Source organism: Pleurodeles waltl, chromosome 8, assembly GCF_031143425.1.
Source record: "Pleurodeles waltl isolate 20211129_DDA chromosome 8, aPleWal1.hap1.20221129, whole genome shotgun sequence".
NCBI classification, from domain to species: Eukaryota; Metazoa; Chordata; class Amphibia; order Caudata; family Salamandridae; genus Pleurodeles; species Pleurodeles waltl.
The window spans coordinates 1,404,140,936-1,404,155,189 of NC_090447.1; the positions used below are offsets into that span (position 1 = coordinate 1,404,140,936).

General features: G+C 44.1%; 1 protein-coding gene and 1 long non-coding RNA gene across 4 annotated transcripts in view; both read left to right on the top strand.

The window, feature by feature from the left end:
• Positions 1-7,184, top strand: part of LOC138248684 (uncharacterized) — a 32,963-nt gene extending 25,779 nt beyond the window's left edge. Inside the window, exon 2 of the long non-coding RNA XR_011194619.1 lies at positions 6,778-7,184. This is a non-coding gene — a long non-coding RNA (uncharacterized lncRNA). The remainder of the gene's footprint in view (positions 1-6,777) is intronic.
• Positions 7,185-8,177: 993 nt separating this feature from the next.
• Positions 8,178-14,254, top strand: part of ITSN1 (intersectin 1) — a 1,130,286-nt gene continuing 1,124,209 nt past the window's right edge. For 2 of the 3 annotated variants that reach the window (XM_069202488.1, XM_069202489.1), the window contains exon 1: positions 8,178-8,460. The gene's annotated coding sequence lies outside the window, so the exon portion shown is untranslated. The remainder of the gene's footprint in view (positions 8,461-14,254) is intronic. The other variant, XM_069202490.1, reaches the window with a different exon arrangement.

Here is a 14,254-nt window from a genome sequence, read left to right on the forward strand (position 1 = left end):
ACTAGATCGCTATATCTGCTTGTGGGGACTGTGCAGATCTGTAACGCATTCTAAATACTTTGGCCGCATGCTATCCAACCATAGCCCACTCCTGATCTCATTCTAGTCACTCGATAAACACCCCAAGATTCCTACTGGGCGCATGCACTCCGCAGCCCTCACAGACGTCGTATTCTGGGATATTTTATTGGATCAGGTAATACAATACTTTAATGTGAACTCTGGGATGGCTTTGAGTAGTTTGAAAGAATAGGAGGCTTTTAAGATAGTGGTGTGAGGACACTGTATGGGGCAAACAGTAGGGATACACCAGGAACTAGAACTGGAGCTCACATGCCGCAATGCCACACTCCATGGGTTGGACAATACATAGGACACAGACCTGGATGCTCTCCCCCACCTGTTGGAGGCCAGGGAGCAAACACGGCTCTGGAGCACCTCCCACGTCATAATCCTAAAAAAACATATTGCTTGATCTCACAAGGAAGAGGGGAGGAAACCAGGAAGGCTCTTGGCCTGATGTTACGCCCAGAGGGCAGGGGTACACCCATTACCCAAATTAAGTCCCTAGAAGAAGACATGCTGTACTCCTCTACAGAAATCAATTTGATGTTCTGGGACTATTATATGTTGTTTTATAAACCATTGGGGACACATCAAACTGAGTCCCTCGATGGCACTCAAAGGTCTTCCGGCGGATGCCGCAGTGGAGCTGGTGGGACAGAACACTGTCCAGGAAATAAAGACTGCTATCAAAGGCAAGGCTACTGGCAAGTCGTCAGTCCCAGATGGGCTCCCCTTAGAATTCTATGTGACTTATACTGAGGTGCTGGCACCGAGATTGGAAACTCGGTATAAAGATATCCTTGCACTGGGAAGACTTCCGGACTCAACCAGGGAGATTCTGGTGGTTCCTTGCCTAAAACTAAAGCCCCTGATGCCGGTACGGTGGACTTCAGACCTCTCTACATGCTCAATTATGATTTCAAGGTCCTGAGTAAGGCACTGTCCACCCGGTTGCAGCCATACATGATGATGCTGATACATGCCAATCAGAACGGGTTTATTCCTGCACGCAACACATCCGTCAACCTCCGAAGACTTTATAGTATTGACCACAGCCATGATTGGGCAGCCCACCACCAGGCCGTGATCATGTCAGTGGACCTGGAAAAGGCTTTTGAAACCATGCAGTGGGACTTTTTCAAGGTGGTTATGCTCGGCATGGGGGTTGGCGAGGGACGGGAGAGATGGGTGAGACTGCTGCATTCAGAACCCACGGTGACGGTCAAAACAGGTCATACAATTTGTAGGAAGTTGGCTCTGTATGCACTATTTCAAAGTAAGGAATAGTATGCACAGAGTCCAAGGGTTCCCCTTAGAGGTAAGATCGTGGCAAAAAGAGATAATACTAATGCTCTATTTTGTGGTAGTGTGGTTGAGCAGTAGGCTTATCAAAGGAGTAGTGTTAAGCATTTGTTGTACATACACACAGGCAATAAATGAGGAACACACACTCAGAGACAAATCCAGCCAATAGGTTTTTTTATAGAAAGATATATTTTCGTAGTTTATTTTAAGAACCACAGGTTCAAATTCTACATGTAATATCTCATTTGAAAGGTATTGCAGGTAAGTACTTTAGGAACTTTGAATAATTACAGTAGCATATATACTTTTCACATAAAACACAAATAGCTGTTTTAAATGTGGACACTGTGCAATTTTCACAGTTCCTGGGGGAGGTAAGTTATTGTTAGTTTTAGCAGGTAAGTAAATCACTTACAAGTCTCAGGTTTGGGTCCAAGGTAGCCCACCGTTGGGGGTTCAGAGCAACCCCAAAGTTACCACACCAGCAGCTCAGGGCCGGTCAGGTGCAGAGGTCAAAGAGGTGCCCAAAACACATAGGCTTCAATGGAGAGAAGGGGGTGCCCCGGTTCCAGTCTGCCAGCAGGTAAGTACCCGCGTCTTCGGAGGGCAGACCGGGGGGGTTTTGTAGGGCACCGGGGGGGACGCAAGTCAGCACAAAAAGTACACCCTCAGCAGCGCGGGGGCGGCCGGGTGCAGTGTGTAAACAAGCGTCGGGTTCTCTGTAGGTTTCAATGGGAGACCAAGGGGTCTCTTCAGCGGTGCAGGCAGGCAGGCAAGGGGGGGGCTCCTCGGGGTAGCCACCACCTGGACAATGGAGAGGGCCTCCTGGGGGTCACTCCTGCACAGAAGTTCCGTTCCTTCAGGTGCTGGGGGCTGCGGGTGCAGGGTCTTTTCCAGCCCTCGGGACTTTAGGTTCAGGCAGTTGCGGTCAGGGGGAGCCTCGGGATTCCCTCTGCAGGCGTCGCTGTGGGGGCTCAGGGGGGACAACTTTGGTTACTCACAGTCTCGGAGTCGCCGGAGGGTCCTCCCTGAGGTGTTGGTTCTCCACCAGTCGAGTCGGGGTCGCCGGGTGCAGTGTTGCAAGTCTCACGCTTCTTGCGGGGAGTTGCAGGGGTCTTTAAATCTGCTCCTTTGAAACAAAGTTGCAGTCTTTTGGAGCAGGGCCGCTGTCCTCAGGAGTTTCTTGTCTTTCTTGAAGCAGGGCAGTCCTCTGAGGATTCAGAGGTCGCTGGTCCTTTGGAAAGCGTCGCTGGAGCGGGTTTCTTTGGAAGGCAGGAGACAGGCCGGTAGGACTGGGGCCAATGCAGTTGGTGTCTTCTGTTCTTCCTCTGCAGGGGTTTTTCAGCTCAGCAGTCTTCTTCTTCTTGTAGTTTCAGGAATCTAAATTCTTAGGTTCAGGGAAGCCCTTAAATACTAAATTTAAGGGTGTGTTTAGGTCTGGGGGGTTAGTAGCCAATGGCTACTAGCCCTGAGGGTGGGTACACCCTCTTTGTGCCTCCTCCCAAGGGGAGGGGGTCACATTCCTATCCCTATTGGGGGAATCCTCCTTCTACAAGATGGAGGATTTCTAAAAGTCAGAGTCACCTCAGCTCAGGACACCTTAGGGGCTGTCCTGACTGGCCAGTGACTCCTCCTTGTTATTCTCATTATTTCTCCTGGACTTGCCGCCAAAAGTGGGGGCTGTGTCCAGGGGGCGGGCATCTCCACTAGCTGGAGTGCCCTGGGGCATTGTAACACGAAGCTTGAGCCTTTGAAGCTCACTGCTAGGTGTTACAGTTCCTGCAGGGGGGAGGTGTGAAGCACCTCCACCCAGAGCAGGCTTTGTTTCTGTCCTCAGAGAGCACAAAGGCTCTCACCGCATGAGGTCAGAAACTCGTCTCTCAGCACCAGGCTGGCACAGACCAGTCAGTCCTGCACTGAACAATTGGGTAAAATACAGGGGGTATCTCTAAGATGCCCTCTGTGTGCATTTTTTTAATAAATCCAACACTGGAATCAGTGTGGGTTTATTATTCTGAGAAGTTTGATACTAAACTTCCCAGTGTTCAGTGTAGCCATTATGGAGCTGTGGAGTTCGTTTTTGACAGACTCCCAGACCATATACTCTTATGGCTACCCTGCACTTACAATGTCTAAGGTTTTGCTTAGACACTGTAGGGGCATAGTGCTCATGCACATATGCCCTCACCTGTGGTATAGTGCACCCTGCCTTAGGTCTGTAAGGCCTGCTAGAGGGGTGACTTACCTATGCCACAGGCAGTGTGAGGTTGGCATGGCACCCTGAGGGGAGTGCCATGTCGACTTAGTCATTTTCTCCCCACCAGCACACACAAGCTGGCAAGCAGTGTGTCTGTGCTGAGTGAGGGGTCCCCAGGGTGGCATAAGACATGCTGCATCCCTTAGAGACCTTTCCTGGCATCAGGGCCCTTGGTACCAGGGGTACCAGTTACAAGGGACTTACCTGGGTGCCAGGGTTGTGCCAATTGTGGAGACAATGGTACATTTTAGGTGAAAGAACACTGGTGCTGGGGCCTGGTTAGCAGGGTCCCAGCACACTTCTCAGTCAAGTCAGCATCAGTATCAGGCAAAAAGTGGGGGGGTAACTGCAACAGGGAGCCATTTCTTTACACAATTTCAGACCCCTATGACATTGTCTGGGGAACAAGATCCAGATCTAACTACTGAATTTATTTATCTAGTTTTGTGCAAGTAATTTCAGAACCTAACTATAACATACCTATAAACTTTGTTTACTTTTAGTGGGAAAAAAAATAATAAAAAAAAATATATATATATATATATATATATGTATGTATCTATATATATATATATATATATATATATATATATATATTCCACAAAACAAATCACACTGCACTCCTGGAGGCATTGTTTCAGCAATTTGATTTTTTTTCTTTAACATGGCATGGCAGGTTACTTTGCAGTATCCACCCAGACACCACAACAAGTTTCGTCGCTCGTCTTCCTCAGGTAGCTTCAATCTGCATAAACACAGTACTCCAATGAACCTGCCTTTATATATACGTAGGCATTCTGGGACTTGTGGTCTCAATGGTCAAACACAGTGCAGCCACTTGCACGTAATGGATGCACCAGTTAAGAGTTTGGCATTATATAGTGGACTTTAGTTAGTAATTTAAATTGACAATGCGAGAACCACTGCTTGCCAAAGGTATGTCATACCGACTGACACGAGGTCAAACATTACTAAAATGTGAAAACTCTGATTACTAAATTGGCGTCTTGAGGTATCTGATGTCCATAAAAAGGCAACTTGCGGTAAACAAGGGATGTTTATCCTGCTATATTTCAACTTGACAAGTAAGAAAAACTTGAGTTGCTGGGCAAAGTGGAAAGCATTATTTATCTGGGCTTTTCGCGAACTAGGCATAATGCAATGACCCTTACCCACTAAAGGGATGACCTCTACTGAAGAACATTAAAGTATGGCACTGTTTTTTAAATAATGAGTACAACACAGAGTGATGGCGGTACCGTGATGACAAAGTTTGAAGTTGAAAGTGAGAGTCCGTCATATGTCTTTCCACCTAAAGCATTGAGTAATCTATTTAAAGACTGCTCAGGTGACTGTTTTTCTTTTCCTTTTGCGAAATCACATTGAGAAAGGCAAAGATTGCTGAAACGCGTCTGTTGCGCAATAAATTGGATTTAAAGTACCCGTGAGTGCTCCATCCCTTATTTTCAAAATGCATAACGTGCAGCCACTTGCACGTAATGGATGCACTCGTTAAGAGTTCGGCATTATATAGTGGACTTAGTAATATATATATATATATATATATATATTTACTTGAAAAACTGCTGAAGGTTACAGGGATGTATAGTTAGGCTCACATTTTAAACGGACAAGACCATAGAAATTCACCTGTTATAGCTAGAGGTATTTCAAGTAACTATGACTTATGCCCTAAGGTAACTAGAACTCGTACCCTCACCATGCACAGTTTTTTGCTCGAAAGTTTTACTGCAAATATTCCATTGATATCATCAGTGATGTTATGTAAGATGCTGTAATATGTGATGTAATTAGCAGAGCATGGCAAGGGTGTGCATTATAATTACCTTAGGGCACGAGTAATAGTTACTTAAAATAACTCTAACTATAAAAGGTGATTTTTTTATGGTTTTATACGTCTAAAATGTGAGGCTAACTATAACATCAATGTAACCTTTGTTTGTTAAGTGAATTTCTATATTTTTTTTAATTCTATTTTCTTACTACAACGTCCCTGTAACTTTGTTTTCAGTGAATATATTTTTTTTTAACGTAAAGTAAATTTCATTACTATACGTTAATCCAACCCCTGCGCTACAAACACCTTTTTCTGTGTCCGGAGCTGGTTTTATTTACGTCTGTGCATGCTAAATAAAACGTAGAAATTCACTGAAAAAACAAAGGTTAGAGAGACATTATAGTTAGGTTCCGAATATACTCGACAAAACCAGAGAAATTCAGCAGCACTGGTTTTGGTTAATTCAAGTGACTATAACTCATGCCCTAAGGTAACTATAACTTGCACCTTCACCATGCACAGCTAGTTATTCCACATATTACACTACTGATGACACCTTCTATAGCATCATTGATATTAATACTGCAACATTTGCAATAAAATTATTGATGAGAAAACTGTGCAAGGCGGGGTGAAAATTACCTTAGGGCACGAGCTATAGTTACTTGAAATAACTCTTACTATAACAAGTGAATGTCTATGGTTTTGGACGTTTAAAATGTAAGACTAACCATAACCAATGTAAGCCTAACCATAACATCCTTAAAGTGTGTCCCATTGTAAGTAACAATTTCCCTGGGGGTCTTCAATTTCAAATGTTTTGCTAAAAAATTAAACTACAGCCTTGGTGTCAGGAGCAGATACACAATCATAATAATAGCATTTTGAAAAATAATCAACTAGCACAATCATGTACTTCATATTGCTAGGGAGTAATTCAAAAGGTCCTGCGAAAACACACAAGGTCACACATATAACAGGGTGTCTGTAATTTGCTGAGTGATTCAACCTGATACGCATGCTTTCAATTACAGTGATGACATATTGGTTTTTGGGAGAACACAAAAAGAACACGATAAAGCCCTTTCCCAAGTGTGCCAGCTACTTGCTGATGAAAGTCTCGTTCTGAATGCCGCAAAGTAAGAGTTTCACAAAACTACCTCAAAGAACCTCAAATAGATTAGTGAATACTGACAAGATTTGAGACACTGACACAGCTCAGAAAAGAACAATGAAAACATACACAGGTCAGCTTCACCATGCCCAGGAGACAATTTTTGATAATGGAAGCTGGCTATTGGTTAAACAGAAAAGCAGATGAAAATCTTACACGCCTTTTGTTGCTTTACAGGTTGTGTGGTGCAAAGGACATGTAGTCACAGCATATCATCCTGGACCATCCATCACTCAGGATGCATCACATTTCAAACACCTATCTCAACACTTGTCATGTCCTGAAACTGAATGGGAAGTGACCCATCCAGCAGATCCAACTCAAGAGCATGAGCCTATGGCGCTGTTACCCGATCAGAGTGGACCTCAACCATCTCAAATCACCGAGCTTGCACACAAGTGAGAGTGCCTCACCGACTAATCAAGGAAATGTGATTTGGTGATGTCTGCCACATTTTATTTAACAAAGGGGGAGGTGTAGCATCTTGATGTTAGGCAGCGGTGTTAAGGTGTTGCTAATGGAAAATATGATGCAATGCACAGTGTGTTAGAGTATGCTGAGGAATAAAGTAATGTTTAATCGCAGCTCCTGTGTGGTGTAATTCATCTGCATGCTCCAGAGTTGGGGAAGACGCTGCACTCACCTCCCTCCTTCTCCACAGCTGTTTTTCCCTGCTTCTTCCCCACCTCCCTACTCCAGCTCTCAACCTGGCTTCTCTCCCCACTTTTCACAGCAACAGACCATCTTTTGGCTAAGCTCGTCTTTCATTCCTAAACATAAAAAAACTCACTCTCCCCCCTCAACTGTTCTCTTCCTTCTATATTTCAGTGCCCCATAGGAGTATGCTATAGACTATAGATAGACATGTTACAATGCAATAAAGAAAGATGAACGAGGCAAGAGCGATAGTAGTCCTTGTTCTTCATCAAGCGCATCCATATTGAACTGCCTCGCATCATATCATCCTCTGAAATTTCTTGATTTTTCTGTTAATATCGATAGAGTATGATTAGTTCCAAAAAAGCACAAGACGCTCTTTATATAGGTCGGCCTCTGTTCAGGTTACCTACAGAAGCAGAGAACCCGTGTATGACTTTAATGATGGCAAGAGTAGCTTAACGTACCCGCACCGACAGAGCGGCCACCGTGCAAAAAAATGATAAGGCCATGGGACCTGCAAACGTGCTGCTCCTTAATTTAAAATGGACTAAATAATTTACAGCAAAGTAGATAACACCGTGGATATCTTCACGTATTTTAACACCAATATCCATACTAAGATATGGTCATCATTTTAGCGAGTCATATTGAGCGATGTTGTGTACATAAATTAACATTTACGTGTAAGTTGCAGGGCTCACTGTATCTTTGATTCCTTAAAACAATAAATCTTTTAGAAACGGGCATAATATTAAGCTGACGTTAGGCTGCAGTCTTTCTTTAGTGTTGATGATGACAGTTTTTCTGTATTTTGTTCCGAAGAGTAACCGTACAACGAGCCCCTCGTTAAGTCTGTCTTCTAATGTATGACAGTTAAAAACCCTGCCCTTTATTCCCAGTGTCTGCAGCTCACGAGATTGCCACAAGAGAGATTAGTGGCTTTTCCTTGTCATTGGCTACGTCTCCTGTTTGTCGGCGTTGAGAGGGCGGGAGGTTTTTCCCAATGGATTAGTGGGGCATGTGTAGGTTGTGCTGCACTACGGTGGCTCGAAGAGGGACAAATTATTAAAGGGCTAAAAAAAAAAAAAAAAATCTAGTCGCGATTAAGAAAGGGGAGGAGAAAATGTGCCGCATCTGAGGGGAGAACCGAGGATCCACGGAGACAGTTGCCCGGTCATCCGGGAACGGGGAGAATATGAGGTGAGATAAAATCTTGAAGAGGGATGTGAAAATGGGAGGGAAATGAGGGGCAAGGGAAAGGACACACACTGGCATCCCAGTTTATTGGCATGCTCAGACTCACCGCTCTGCCCCCCTGCTCGTGTCCTTACGGGCTCTGTGTGGAGAGCCTATCTCCTTCCCTGGGCATGTCCTTCTGGCTCTAGTGGTCCATCCACGGTGCTTGTCGCGCGGCTGTATGGGCACATCTGCTCTCCGTGCAATTATTAATCGCGCGTTCAGCAGCTCATGTACTTCCAGACTCTGTGTGGACATCCCATGCCCTTCCCTGGCACAGCATCTCATTGTTGGCTGTCCACAGTCTGTGCTGCTGGCTCTATGGGCACATCTATAGCCCGTGCATATCCTAGTGGCGCGTCCATTTGCCGCCCGCCCAACTGGGCTCCGTTCACATACCCCACTAGTCGCTTAAAGCTCAGCGCAGCCCAGCCCACACCATGACCCAAATCCTTGTAAGTACATCTAGAGCCCATGTCCTCTCCCAAGATCATTTGTACTCAGCCGCAGTCTGCCTTCCCAAGCCGCCCATACTTCCATTCTCTGTGCGACTCTGTAGTCCGACCACATTCTTAAGGTGTGTGCACAATCTCTGTCTGATCCCCAGAAGCTTTGCAGCACATAAGGCTTAGCAACACTCTGCTTTCTGTGTGCGCCCCTCCCCACCATTTTGTAACTTCTGCAGATTTTGTACATGCCCAAAGTGCACGTTCTTTGAAAGCTTTGTTTGCATAAACAGCCTGTGCCTTCAAATGCTCCCTGGGCCCACCCACATGTAATTGCCATCTGCTGGCAACGTGAGAACATCTGCAATTCGTGTCCTCTGCAAGGTTCATGTTACCAACCACTGGGTCTGCATCTGCAGACTCGGTGTGCACACACACACACACACACACACACACAGCGCACGATCTTCTATTTCTGTGAACCCCTGTTCTCTGTGCCCTACCCAGTTAATGCTGTCCCAGCACATTACTCTCCAAGCTCAGAGACTGTTTGATACATTTGCTCACCCCCGCCGCTTCCAGGTTTAGTGTATACATCCCTAGTTGTGCTCCCCCTAACACAACTGGCTGGCTCTACATGTACATCCACAGTTAACACCCTTCCCAGGTTATTGCCCTGAATTCGGAGCCGTGCCCATGCCGGGTACACCTCCATCTGCCAAGCATACACTAGCCACGCTTTTTTTTGTGTACATATCCCGAGTCCATGCTATTTTACCTTTTCTGCTGCCATCCATCAAACTTCATAGTGCAGGCCACAAGATCATTGATCACATACCGGTTGCCATTCACGGTATGCGCAGACTTTGGCAGAATTTACAGCTGGCAAAGCATGCATAGTTATTATCTGTAGAGACGAGTCTGTGAGCGGCTCGTGCTCAGCAGCAGATGAACCATGAACTGAATGAAGAACGTAGTGGGTTCCTATGTCGCTATCTTATATAGCGTCCTCGTCTTGTGAGATGGCCGGATGTTGCTGTCACAGCAAACCACCTAGAACCCTAGGACCAGTCTTCTCTTCACTTAAAAAAAAAAAAACCCTAACACGTCCTTGGGAACTTGGAACTTATGCGTGCTGTTAAAATAACCACATACTGACCATCATGAGTGGTGTTATGTTCCTAAATCCTGTACATGTCAGTATATTAGCATCATAAAATGAAAATGTATTCATGTGGCTACATCTCCTGTAGTTAAGCACGATCGCACAATGGATTCGTGGCCGGACACCACAACCCTTGATAAATGTCCCCATTATGCAGGAAATGAATGTGCTGCCGTCAGCTCCTCTTAGGGAAATCCTTTAAGATGTTGATAGGTCAGTACCCTTTGTTTTCAGAAAGAAATAGAAATTCAACGTTTGAATTTGGATGCCAGTTTTTTGCCGATATATTTTCTATGTAAAATTAGACCTTAATAGTGGTTAAGATGTAAGTTTAGTAAGAATGTATGAGATCACCATGGATTTCCGGAGCAGAGTCAAATTGCATAACATTAGAAACTCCCACACGTTTCACTTATGGAGCTATGGGCAGGGCCCTGCCACACTATTCCAGGCAGTTTCTGATAGTTAGACATCCCCCCCCCCCACTGAAGGAATCCCACCTCGGGGTCTTGAAAGGCCCAAGCTAATCAATAAAACATTCAAGAAGTGAGTGAATGGGCTGCTGTCAAAACCTCTACGAGGACCACTTGGGGGTATTTATTTCTCTGTACTCCTGTGTTGCATGAGGACCTGCCTTATAGACTGCATTTCAGAAAGAGAGATGCGTCTTTTCTCTGATCTCAGTTATTAGTCCAGCGATGCCGGACACTGATTTATTTTCTATTTTGAAACTGCCATTGTTTAGTCGTTAGCACCCAACCCCCACCCCATGCTAGCTCGCAACGATGGGGCTTGAATTGTGTTTCTCGTGAGTCGTTCTTATCTTTCGGGGAATCTGTGTACTAGTCTTAGCAATGTAGCGTTCGTGTCCTAGAATAATAACAAAAACACACACACACAAAACCCCCAAAGCAACGGCCTTCAAAGAATAAACATTGCTATCACTGTCTTAGTGTTTAAACATCGTATTTCAGTTTAAATCCCTTTATCCTTCCTCATCGGCCATATTTTAACACATATTTACCGGGGAGAGCCAGATTGGTTGTGGCCCGGGTGCAGCACATTGCTTTTATTTCCAAATAGTTAGACTGATCGCACCGTGCTCCTTACCATTGTATTGAATAATGACTTAATCAACTAGTTTCTGTTTAGGAAACTCTAATCATTTGTGTGTACCTGACAACAATATATACTTTGTTGCTCCTTAGTATCAGCCACTCTTGAGCATACATGAGTTCTCTGATGTACTCAATTGGTAAACACAACAGTTGTAACAGAGCAACAAAAAATGATTTTTTACATGCTAAAGTTGTTAAGAGGCAAAATAGTAAACGAAGGTGACCCCAGGTTGTGCAACCCTTTTGATTGTGCAGTTCTATAATTGCTACGAATGCATGCGTACAATATGCACCCGGGGCTATTGGCTAAAGAACAGTGTCTTTGTATTTAATACTCAAATACTCCTACCGTGTGTACACACGTCTGTTCACTGCTAAACCTCCTTGGAGCTAGTTGTCAACGTTGTGCGTTCCGACCCAGAGTACTGGACAATTTAATGCGGCCTTATTCAAACTCTGTTTTATGTATTTTGTGGTCAGGTTACTGACTTAGAAGGATGGAAAAATGTCTGTTCATATGCTTGAATGAACATCAGTTCCCGGCTGTCTTGCTTTCTTTTCTTATTTGTAGTTGAATTTGTCTTCAGCAGCCCACTTTTTGAGTCTCGAAGTGAATTTGTTTTTTCTGGCTCTTCGTTTCCTTTTGATTGCATAACAAGCAACTGGGACACAGTCTATCTCGGGTCGGTAAATGAAGTACTTGTACATTTTATAATAGTAATATCTGTTACTTACTGCACTTCACAACAGTACATACTGTTGTACGAAGTGCTGTACATAAACAAGTTAATGTTTATTATAGTCCCTCAGGCCACATTCGCATCGGACCTCTGCATTCGTTAATGTGCCATGGTCCAGGGAACGTTTCTGTGGACCACTCTAATCATTTTCTGAGAGCTCAACAAACACACCTCCTACACATTAAATATTTGGAAACAGCCTTTTTATTATAACTAAGTGCAGACTCCCCTTGAACCTTTCACTATAAGGCAATTCCTTCCATCCGGAGACACCTCGTATAGTTACAACTCTGTGAGATTTTACGGGGATTCCATTGGCACCCCCCCAAAACAACTTCAGTGTTTCTGCTACTAACTAGTGCTTGAAATGGAAAAATGAAAGTGCAGGTACTGTGTGCCAGAGTACCTGCTTGTTTCTGAGAAGTGCTGGTACTCTCCGTTTTTCTTGAGATGTGCCGGTACTCAGTACCGGCCCATTTAAAGCACTGCTACTAACCCTAAACAAACGGGTGCAGAAATCAGGCAACTAGCAGACCTTTAACACTAGTAGATGCAATTAGAGTTTGCATAATTCCACTACTCGTGAATCCCTGAATCAGACTCTAGCATTTTGAACATATTATTATGTTTTACGTACTTTGTTTGTGCATAAGTGTATGTGAATGGTGCCCAAAGGGATCAGCTGTTTTTTGTTTGTCTTGTAGCTAAGGAAAAGTAGATTCCTAAAAGCCCATCAGTCTTTTCAACCCTGTATGCCAAGCCACCTAATTATAACATTAAGTATGTCTTCCATGGTGGTTATCAAAGTTCATGCTTGTATGTTTCATTTCATGCAAAAAAGTAATTAGGAATTGTTAACTCTGTACTTCCACCTAAGCCCCTAGTACAAAGTACAGATCTCTCCAAAGCAACCGTTGATCCGAATGAGAATTTGATGGTAAACTAAAGTTTATCTTTTGCGGAAACGTTGTGCAGAGGAATGCATATTTGAATGCTGCTATTTTAGTAGAATCGATTTCATAATCGCGCTACAAATGCTCTCGCCGTAATGGAAACGCAGCGAATTAAAAAAGAGGTGTTACGAAATAAGCACTCGGAGGAAAGACAATGAGGAAGGAGAGCTCACAGGGACAGTTGTCATTTTCAAGCACTAGTTGATTGATTCATGGACTTTTCAAACACTTGCGCGATAATGTCTTCTGGCCGTCACCTAACCCCCCACCCCCCTCCCCTCCAGTGTGCACTCATTTGATGTTTCTTCCAACAATAGGTCTGTCTGGATACAAAATCCAAATATCTTTTATACCGAGTATCCTTGATCAATATCGTGCTCAGTGAATCACTCTCCATTGAATATTGTAATAGAGATTGCTTGTTATATTCTGACGACCTTGCATTTTTAGCTCTTACCTTTCAGACAATGCAAGCTGTGATTGCAAAATACCTTTTGTGGTCTATAATAAGAACTTACAAAGGGCTTAGACCCTGCTATTGCTTCCGTTGGTTGTCTTGTTTTATTGTTTCCCAAACTGTGGCTTTCTTGCCTCTTATTTTGCTGTCCATCCTCTGGTACCTGGTATCTTTACCAACCCCTGGATTGGTTGACTTGTATCCTTCCACTGTGCACTTTTAGGGAAGCGCTTTTTTGTTTTCTTTAAGCACTCTGTTAAGATTCTGTTTCTAGCTCTCCTTTGTGTACACCCTTCTGCCAAACAACTGCATTGCGCGCTCTCTCTCTCTCTCGTGCTGCTTATCTACTTCTCTCCTTACCTGTGTTTATTTTTTATTTTACCCCACTCCTCCTTCCTGTTATTTTCCCTACCTACTCCTTTACCCCCTGCCCCCGTTGCTCCTTCACACCTTGCGGGCATTATAAAAAAAAAAAAAATTGTAGGCTCTAGCAGCTGCCAATTTGCTGCTCGGTGCTCCGTTTCAACAAAAGTGCTTATGCACACTTAAGTTTTTTCTGTATGTGCAAAAGCGCTTTTGTTGCAGCGGAGCACCAAGCAGGATATGGCAGCTGCCAGAGCCTACAAACAAATGAAATATATATATTGGTGGAGTGCAGTTGTGGTGATGCAAACCTACAGAATGATCCAACTGCGTCATTGGTCTTTTTTGTTCTTACTGATGCTGTAAAGGACCTCCACAAACACTGCCGAAGCAAAGAGGTTTCGAAGGGGAAACCTATTGGCTTTGTCAATATTTGTTTAGGCTTAATGCCTATTGGCACATGATCCTGTTGCATGTGTATTACAAGGATAATACGTTAATCATAAATGGAGAGAA